This window comes from Tupaia chinensis, unplaced genomic scaffold (assembly GCF_000334495.1).
Source record: "Tupaia chinensis unplaced genomic scaffold, TupChi_1.0 Scaffold145561_1, whole genome shotgun sequence".
NCBI lineage: Eukaryota > Metazoa > Chordata > Mammalia > Scandentia > Tupaiidae > Tupaia > Tupaia belangeri.
The window spans coordinates 1,362,164-1,372,163 of NW_006205418.1; positions in this window are offsets into that span (position 1 = coordinate 1,362,164).

Genomic DNA, 10,000 nt, shown 5'->3' on the forward strand with positions numbered 1-10,000 from the left:
CTGGGCCCATCTTTTCTTTTCTTTTTTTTTTTTTTTTAATAGAGAAATATTTTTGTTATAGGGAACATTCACTTACCAGAGACAGAAAGCAAGAAATCATCCCCTAGAGGGTATCACACCACAACTCCTTCTTCCCTTGGGATTCGGGCACCCATGCCCAGAGTGACTTGTAAGCCACTGAGTCCAGGGCTTGAACTAGGGTTGACTATGTGGGAGTCCACCATTATGCCATCTGCTGTTTCCATGGGTTTTTTTTGTTGTTGTTGTGGTTGTTGTTGTTGTTTTTAATATTCACCAGTTCTTTTTTAATATACCATATGCCAGTATAATCATAGCCATATAGCCATACTTAACTCAGAGTTTAGAAACAATTCCAAGCAGCTCCCAAGAAATCCTATAATGTATGAACTAATGTTTCTGTAACTAGAAGCCTGTGATGAGGGGTTGGATGAAGAATAGGAGAAAGAGTGGATTGATTAAGAGATTGGAAGAAGATGGGACCAGAAGATGGTGTAATGGTTACGTTGCTGGACTTCCAATTAGTCAATCACAGTTTGAGTCCCAAGTCCAGCAGCTTAAAACTCTCGCTGGGTGCATATGCGTGCATATCCAAGATCCCAAGAGGAGAATAGAGGAGAAAGGATTGTGGTCGTTCCCCTTGGGGTTGGTTTCTCACTTTCCCTCTCTCTATCTTTCTAGTAAGCTTATGTGCCCTATGGCAAAAACGTTTATAAAAGAAAAAATAGTGTGTGTGTGTATATATAAGGAGACATAGAACAACATGGGTTCTGTATTCCTCTGTCCTCTTGGTGATACTGGACTGAAAATAATAATTAGTCATAAAGTCAATTTGAATTTTTTTTTCTTCTTTTTTTGGAGCGATCTTTGCTATAGGGCGCATGCACTCACCAGAAAGACAGAGAGAGACAGAGAGACAAAAAGCGAGAAATCACACACGTAAGTTCACAGTCTCCTTTACAGGGTTCTTATGAACATTCAAATGATTGTTGACACGGACATTTGTGAGCATTCAGTCTTCATTCTTCACTTTGCACAGGTTACTTTCCCCGGACCTAAATCTGGTGAATCTTAAACTGCACTAAACTGAAGTACATTCCATCATATAATTCAGTTTTTCATTCAGCTCAGAATTCCATATATGGTTACCAGTGTGGCCACCATGAAAACACACATTTTTCATCTTAGTCCTTCATGATAACACCACATTTCACTCCTAAAGGAAACAGGTTTTCTCTCTGATTTCGAGAGTAGTGCTCCACTACAAAGACTAGAGATCATTCCCATCAAATGAGGCTACTTCAGATTTCTCCACAGAAGCCAGAGTAACACAATATTCACATGTATTATTCGGCACATTAGCCATGGACAGTCGTTAGAGAACTTCCTCTTGGCCTCTTCTTGTTCAACAGTTTTATTTCATTGAATAGAAAAAATATCAGGTAAGAGACTAGGTTACTTCCTCTGGCCTTGCTGGGACAAAGGTGATTTCTGCTGATATGTCTCATCTTAGTTTTTTTGTTTGTACAGTGCCTGGACCTCTCCCATTGAGACACTTACACATGTCTTGCTGGGTATAATTGGTGAAAACATTTTTGTTTCCTTATACTAGCTCTGAAAGAAAATAAATTAGTTATAGATAATTGTAGGAAAAAAGCTTATTTCAACAATAAAAATTTGCTTTTCCAACTTTCTGGACAGAGAATAGAGAAAAAAACACTAATTAATATAAGATCAACACTGCTCAAAAATTCACGTGTTACGGGGCCAGCAGGTGTTGTGTTGGTTAAGATGCTGGACTCCCACATGGTCAACCACAGCTCAAATCATAGATCCAACCACTTAAAAATTATGCCTGGTACATGTGTGTGCATGCCAAAAATCCCAACAGGAGAATGGAGAAGGGATTGTAGCATGGCCATCTCTCTGGGAAAATGAATTCTCCCTTCCCTGTCTCTTTCTCACTCTGACAAGCACACATGCCCTACAGCAAATACCAAAAAAATATAGTGTGCTGAGATTTGATTATGAAGAAGATATTAAGAGAAAATTAAATACTTTCATGATGTGGAGGAGTCCGATCTGGTAGGGCCCCAGGATCTGTCTGAGCCCCCTCGCTTCCGGTCAGTTCAGTATGTTGGCAAGGCCACTACTGTGCGCCCCCCTGACCTAGGATTTTGCTCCAGAAACTGTGGCAGCCTTGCTGGGAAGCGACCCCCCCTCTGACTCCCCAATATACTACTATAAAAGAATCACATAGCTCTCCTATACATCCTGAGTATATGATAAAATTTTCCAGGAAGTCCCCCGACTGCTCCCCTTTGCTCTGATCACTTACTATTAATTACAATGCTTTATCTCCATGGTCACAATAGAGGGTGGGCTGAAGTTATCTAGGTAGAAATAATCTTGACCTTTGGAAGGCCCTTCAAAATACTTTTAAGGTAAACTTAATTTTCTTTACCTAAAATAGGATTAGGCCAAAACTGGCCCAGGACACCCCCGCCCTCACCAAGTGAAATAGATAAATATATTAGGATTCCTCAAATTAAGTTTTAGAATAGAATCTATGTTCTCTATTCTTAAAACTTTATGAACTGATAATTGAAATACGTAGTCCCTCTTCCATTTACTTGCATGTAACATGTTTTCAATAAAAACACATGATGATTCCTAGCAGTTGTCACTCCTCGGAGAGCGATCTTTGAGGGGTGTCCGTCCGGCAAAGGACGTGCATGAAAAGACACCAAGGCCTTTGTCTTCTGTTCACTTTCGCCGCCTCCGTCGAGATAACCCACCCACGCCAACGCTGGTCCCCGGCAATGATGTTGAAAGGTAGAGCTTTTGCGAGTGATCGAGTGTTTAGGACAGGGCACCTGACATTGAATCTGTTCTCAGCTTACAGTATCTGTGGGGAGATGACGGTAATGGCTGCGATGACAATGCAAACTCTATGTACAAGGTTGGCACACAGTGCCATGGGGACAGGGAGGACAAACGCTGCAGGAGATTTGTAGCCAGATAGAACTACATAGTCAAGAGAGGGAGGAGGAACAGGAAGCAGAGAGGATAGAGGACATCAAGACATGGAAATGTCAAAGGTCAGATTCTGAGTAGGTTTGTGTAGGTCCAAGTTTAATCTTTGTTTGGTTCCACTTGGGGTTGTTTGTTAATAAGAGTCATGAGTGTAACTGGAACCCCACCCAGATCACCTGCAATCCAAACGCAAACACTGCAGTGTGGGTTAATTCATATTTCCCAAAATAGGTAAGTGCTATCGTCATGCAAAACATTCAGAACATCAACACAGACTTGTGCGTGTTGTCACTTTATATTACAAACAGGAGTGCTGGGATGCTGTTTGACGATAACGGGAAACTCGTTGCTGTTAAGAGAGGAGCTGGACAGAAAAGATATGAGGAAGCAAGGCAGGAAAGGAGCTCGGCACTGGTTGGACGGATTCCTTATCACCACCGGGAGGGTTTTCTTTTCCATTTTACATGTTGCTATCCCAGGTGACAACAGCTAAGAATTTCACTTATTTTCCAAGTAGGATTAAGAATCGAGTTCCTACTCTGACTAGCTGGTCTTTCCTCTTCAGATTCGCTCTCCTAAACACAGCCTATTAAAAGTTGTTTCAATTGGCATTTTGTTAGAAGGTTAATGCAAACATACCAAAAATAGCTTATGAAGGAAGCAGATAAGCACACAAAGGAAGCATACGTCCTAATTGCACAAATTCTTTTCTTTCATTCAGACTTCTTTTCAAAAAGCAGTTTTAAAAATAGCGACTAAATAGCTAGCCCACAGCAGTCTTGTCTCTCTGGCAGCCTCCATTATTCTTTGAGGGTTCTCTTTGGCTTCTGCTTCTATTCTTTTGCTCATGTTGTTGGTTAGATGGCTTCCTTATTCACTCGATCAATACTATTGATGATGCATTGCTTATTTCTGCTTGCTATACAAAATCTGATTGATTGTATTCTGTTTACCCCTTTTCCAAGAAACTCTCTTCATATGTGTTGTTTGAGAAATGTGTATAAATCCTGTATCTGAGCATTTTCACTACCGTTGACTTTTATCCTTTTCACAAGTAGAAATCCTCACTGAACATCTACTTTTGTGCCAGAAAACAGATAAAATATACACTTAGTCCTCACCTCCCAAGAGTTTGATGTCTGATGGGAAAGACAAATAAACAGAAAATTGCAATAAAATTTGGTATGTGAAATGTTAAAGATCTCTAGGGAGGCAAAGAGAAAGACAAAATAATGTATTCCTGGAGAGGGACTAACAGAAATTTTCAACTCACCCCCCAACCACCCTTCCAAAAAAAAAAAAAAAATGGAGGGTTTTATGTCATGAAAAGTAATTCATCCTAGAGCCAGCAGATGGCATGGTGGTTAAGACACTGGACTCCCACATGGCCAACCTCAGTTCGAATTCTAAACCCGACAGCTTGCAATACACCAGGCACGTGTATGTGCCTGCCCAACATCACAGGAGGAAAACGGAGGCGAAGGGATTGTGGCATGACCATTCTCCCTGGGGTGTGACTTCTTTCTTTCTGTCTCTGTCTCTCTGGTGAACACAGAAGCCTATAGCAAAAATCTCTCTCTCAAAAAAAAAGTAATTAATCCTGTGGGTTAACTCAATTTCTCCAATGAGTCTCTTATAAATTCATTTGCATACTATCATTGCATTGTAATCATATAATTACCTTTCTCCTAAAGCCGCAAAGAATTCATTGAAAATTTAAATTAGAATTTACTTAATTTGGCTTCTACCACCCTCTCTAGCTAGTTTCTATTTCTATTCTATTTTGAACTCTCCCATTGATCTGTGCCTTGCTCCTCCATTAACCAACACACTTCCTCTTCTTTCTCTGCAGCAAGTGGGACTAGAAGGGAGGCTACCAACATGTGACTCATAGAGAACCAGGGGTCAGCATACATCACGATCGCCATTGCTGTCACCACAGGGACCATCACAGTCGTTGAGCACTTAGTAAAGTTGTTTAATGTGCAGTGTGTGTTTCACCAAAACTCTTAAGCTTCATATCGACTCTATAAGGTTGGGAGTATTCTCTTTGCCTTGCTGACGAGGAACCAGACACTCAGACAGTCCTGGTACTTGACTAAAGTTTTTCGGCTGGGTGTTAAAGGAACTACTTATTTTTATTATTGTTTATTTATTTTAGGGTTTTGCCATAAGGTATCTGTACTTGCCAGAGAGAGAGACAGTGAGATGGAAAGTGAGAAATCACGGCACAGAGGGGGTGGATACAATCCCTTCTCTTTCATTCTCCCCCTGGGGTTTTGGGCACTCACACACACATGCCTGATGTGATATTCAAGCCACCAAGTCCGGGATTTAATCCACAGTCAGCCATGTAGGAGCCCAGTGCCTTAATCATCACACCACCTGCTGACCCCTGTATGAACCACTTTAAAGAAAACTGAAGCATAGCCTGGGGACTTAGGTCGCATGCTGTGTTATGACTAGAGTAACATGGATTATGTGTTACACCAGATCATGAGTCCAGCTCACAGACTGACCTGATAGTGAATCTAAGGGTGTTAATTCTGGAGCACTTGAATCCTTCCTTCCTAGTTCAATTCTAAAATTCCTGGCTATGGGAAGGAGAACGAGGCAGACAGGAGGGAGCAGGCAGAACTAGCCAGACAGCTCCAGTTTCCGTTCTGCACTTAGAGAACCATCCTGCCCTCCTTGCTCGCCAGTGTCTACACTAATCCTGTTTGCTGTGTTCAGGCTGCTTAACCTGTCGTGGCTGCACTGACTTTGTTCAAGATCTAGTAAATACAAAGAGACTGGCAGGGATTTAAGTCAGGCCTCTGAAGTGGTACAACCCATGCCCCTTCACTCTGCTATCGAAGACAACGCTTTAGCTAAAAGTTCTGAATGTCAGGTCAGCTGTGTTTGGATCACATTTGACCTTCCGTCAGTTCTGGGAACAGCTTCCTTGTTCACAAGGCCACCTGCCCATATGACGGCTAGTCCCAAGCCCCAGTCTCTGTCCACTCCCTGTGCTCCAAGTTTGATAACTGACATGCTGCCCCAACTCCTGGGCCAAGGCTCTTTTAATTACCTGTTCCTTCTGTTATCTTCAGTCTCAAAGACTGAATCCCAAACCCCATATGATGGCTAGTCCCAAGCCCCACTCCCTGTGCTCCAAGTTTGATAACTGACATGCTGCCCCAACTCCTGGGCCAAGGCTCTTTTAATTACCTGTTCCTTCTGTTATCTTCAGTCTCAAAGACTGAATCCCAAACTTCTCTTTCCTGGCTACTCTTCTAACCTCCAATAGAAACTTCTGCAAAAGTCAAACATGAGGTTTTTGTTGGCTAGTCCCAAGCCCCACTCCCTGTGCTCCAAGTTTGATAACTGACATGCTGCCCCAACTCCTGGGCCAAGGCTCTTTTAATTACCTGTTCCTTCTGTTATCTTCAGTCTCAAAGACTGAATCCCAAACTTCTCTTTCCTGGCTACTCTTCTAACCTCCAATAGAAACTTCTGCAAAAGTCAAACATGAGGTTTTTGTGACCAGCTCTTGCTGAAAAAAACTAATGCTATTCTCTTACTTGCTGCTATTAATAATTCTAATCATTCCCTGACTTCACATTCTGTTATCCTGTCTTTACCAACTCCTGAGCCTTATTCATACATTTAGCCTTAATGCAAACTACAAATAGGACCAGGATCTAGTACCTCTATACCTTGCAGAATAAAGAGTGAGCTTTTTAAAACACAGAGGATGTCCACAATGACATGGACCAGTACCCTCTCTAGTCTCACCTTCTATCCCCACCTGCTGCATCTGAGGTGACTCAGGCCCACCAACTGCTTCAACGTCTATGAACACACCACGCTTTATACCATTGCCCATGTGTATTTATAAAGAGGTCCTACCATTTCTTAATAGCTTTATTGAGGTCTAATTGATATGCCATACACTGCATATATTTAATTCATTGCGTTTGAGCATAGGCACACATCTGTGAAATTGTCCCCACAGTATCAAGGTTATGGACATAGTCATTGGCACCAAGAGTTTCTCTGGGTCCTTTGTTGTTTCTGCATAGTGCAAATCTTTGATTACAGGCACTATGTCGTACAACAGATCTCTGGAACTTATCCATTTTGTATAACTAAAATGCTAACTTTTTCCTACTTGATAAAACCATTTATTCTTCAAATTAAAACTTACTTCACTCTAGGAAGGTGAAATTTGCCTGTGTCCTCTCAGGAAAATGTGGATAACTAGTAATTGGAATAATAATAATAGTGATTGGGAAAAACAATGAAAAGATATTGAATGATGAAGTGGGGATTTTAATGTCTCTGTATTGACTGAAATGCATGGTATTCCCTCTGGAAAAAGAAATGTAATACACTGTAAAGTTATATGCCATTCAATGTAATATAAACAAGGTTATGATGATAAATACATTTTAAAAAAAAGAAATGTAGATAACTAGTGATAGTAAGAGTACTTCTGCTTCTACTTCTGCTAACCCTGCTTCTTTCATACTTTCTGTTACTTCGTTCGTTGTTCCCCAGAGTTCAATCCAATGGGTGTATTGGCAGGCACATGAGCTGGAGCTCATTTGACTAGTTAGCAGGCTTATTCTAGGGCTCGATGATGATGGTCCCAGGGCCCTCCTGGCTGTCAAACATCTCCAATAGATCATGGTGCTCTTTGCTACCAAACCAACCCAAGATCTCAGAACCCTTTGTAAAGGAATGCTTCGGGCAATCACAGCCAATCAATATGACATGAAATATAAGCTTCTGTTCATCAAAGATTCCATGAGAACGAGCCTTATCCTGGGAGAAGATGTTTGCAATATACGTAACAAAGGATGAGCATCTTTATCATTTACAGAATTCGTACAATTAGAAAGAAAAGAAATGGTACATTTGCTACCTTTGCTCTACAGAGATTCTAAGGGAGAAAAAACCTTGAGTTTTCTGAGCTCAAGGATTAGTCTCTTCATGGACATAAAAGACAGGCCCCACGGGAACATGAGACTGTTTGATGTCAATAGCAGGTGTGATCAGCCTCGTGGCCCCACCTCTGCTCTGCTTTACCCCACGATCAGCAGAGTGCAGGTTTCTGCTAGAAACTCTAAACCTGTGAGTAGCAGATGAGATGGGGACTTTTACCTATTTGGCTTTTTTTGACTGTCATCAAATAGACCAGGATCCTTAGAGTACAAGATTCTTACAAAGAAGCCAGGAAGGAGTGAGATTTCTGAACAAGAACTGATGTAAAACACTGAGTAATCTGACAACAAAGAAAACCTGTTGGTTCTGTTTATTATGACAGCAGGTTATTTGCTATAACCTAGAAGATGCACGGCGAATACAAATGCAAGTTGTCTATTCACAATTGCTGCACCTTCAATGGTAAGTATGTTAAATTTTCCTCTTATCATGTTTCTCTCAAGTGTTAAAAAGACAAAAAATTGTCCAAGAGACTAGCTCTTAAGAAAAGGGACCTCATTGGGACAACAGGTGGCATGGTGGTTAAGGCCGCTGGACTCCCATTAACCTACAACTGTTTGAGTTCCAAACCCAGTGGTTTGATACATCATGCTGGGCCTCTGTACATGCATGTCCAAAGTCCCAGAGGAGAATGGAGGAGAAGGGATTGTGGTGTGGCCTTCCCACCTGGAGGATGATTTCTCACTTTCCCTCTCTCTGTCTCTCTCCAGCAAGTGCGTGCACCCTATGGCAAAAACCTAAAAAGGGCGGGGGGAGTCTCATTATTTAATAAAAAAAGAAGGAGGGATTAGACTGAATAATGTCAATTTCCCTCACTTGATGGTATAATATTACAGAGTTCGCTATAATATTTCAAGAGGTGATAAATGGTGACCTCAATCCAGAACAGTTAAACAATAAGATCATTAGCAATTGATGGCATCTCGTGCAAAAAAAAAAAAAAACAGTCTTGATGCCAGGCAGTCCCTGTTCAGGCTTGAAAATCCTAGGACTGAAAGCTAGTTTCTTTGCTTCTCTGATGTTTACCTAACTCCATTACAAAATCAGTGAAGGCTGCCTCTTCACATAGTTGCTTTAGGAAGGAAATGAGAAAACAACGTGAAAGCCTGCTGGAAGTATGGGTACATAGCAGACACTTTCTTAGTAGTAGTTCAACTCTTTTTCTATTTTTTTTTAATTCCTTAAAATTTAAAAAAAAAATTGTGTTTATCTTATGAGCTAGAAAAACAAGAAATACACTTCGAGGGTATAAGCATAGGTAATATGCATTTAGAATCCACCTGCGTGACTGGTACCTATCTCTGGTGAAAATGCAAGAATATCACTTCTCTGGGGACAGAGACCTCACCATTCACCTTCTGTAGATCTCTAGCATGTAGTGCAGCAGGAACACACATGTGACATTCTCCAAAACGTGATGACAGCATCTCTGGACAAAATACGACAGACACTGGGTGAATATCAGTTATGACCAGCAAGAGAAGGTGGATGGTGATACCCAATACATGAACGACGCTCAGAATGAATGAATGATCAGATCCGTGAAAAGTACACGGATGCACAGTAGACCGGGTAGCATGTGGAAGTAATAATTATAGAAAGTGGTTGGGACCAGCAGTTAGTGTAATGGCTATGCTGCTGGACTCCCATGTAGTTGACTACAGTTTGAGTTCCAGACCCAGTGGCTTAAATTCACACTGGGTGCATATGTTTGCATGCCCAAAGTCCTGAGAAAAGAATGGAGAAGAAGGGATTGCGGTTTGGCCATCTCCCCCCTGGAGGGTGATTTCTTGCTTTCTGTCTCTCTTCTCTCTCTGTCTTTCTGGCGGGCGCACACTCCCAATAGCAAAAACTTCTCAAACACAAAAAAAAAAGAAAGAAAGAAAAGAAAAGAAAAAGAGTAGAAAGTGGTATATTATTATTCATTGATTGTGCTAGGTACTTTGAAATACTCTCC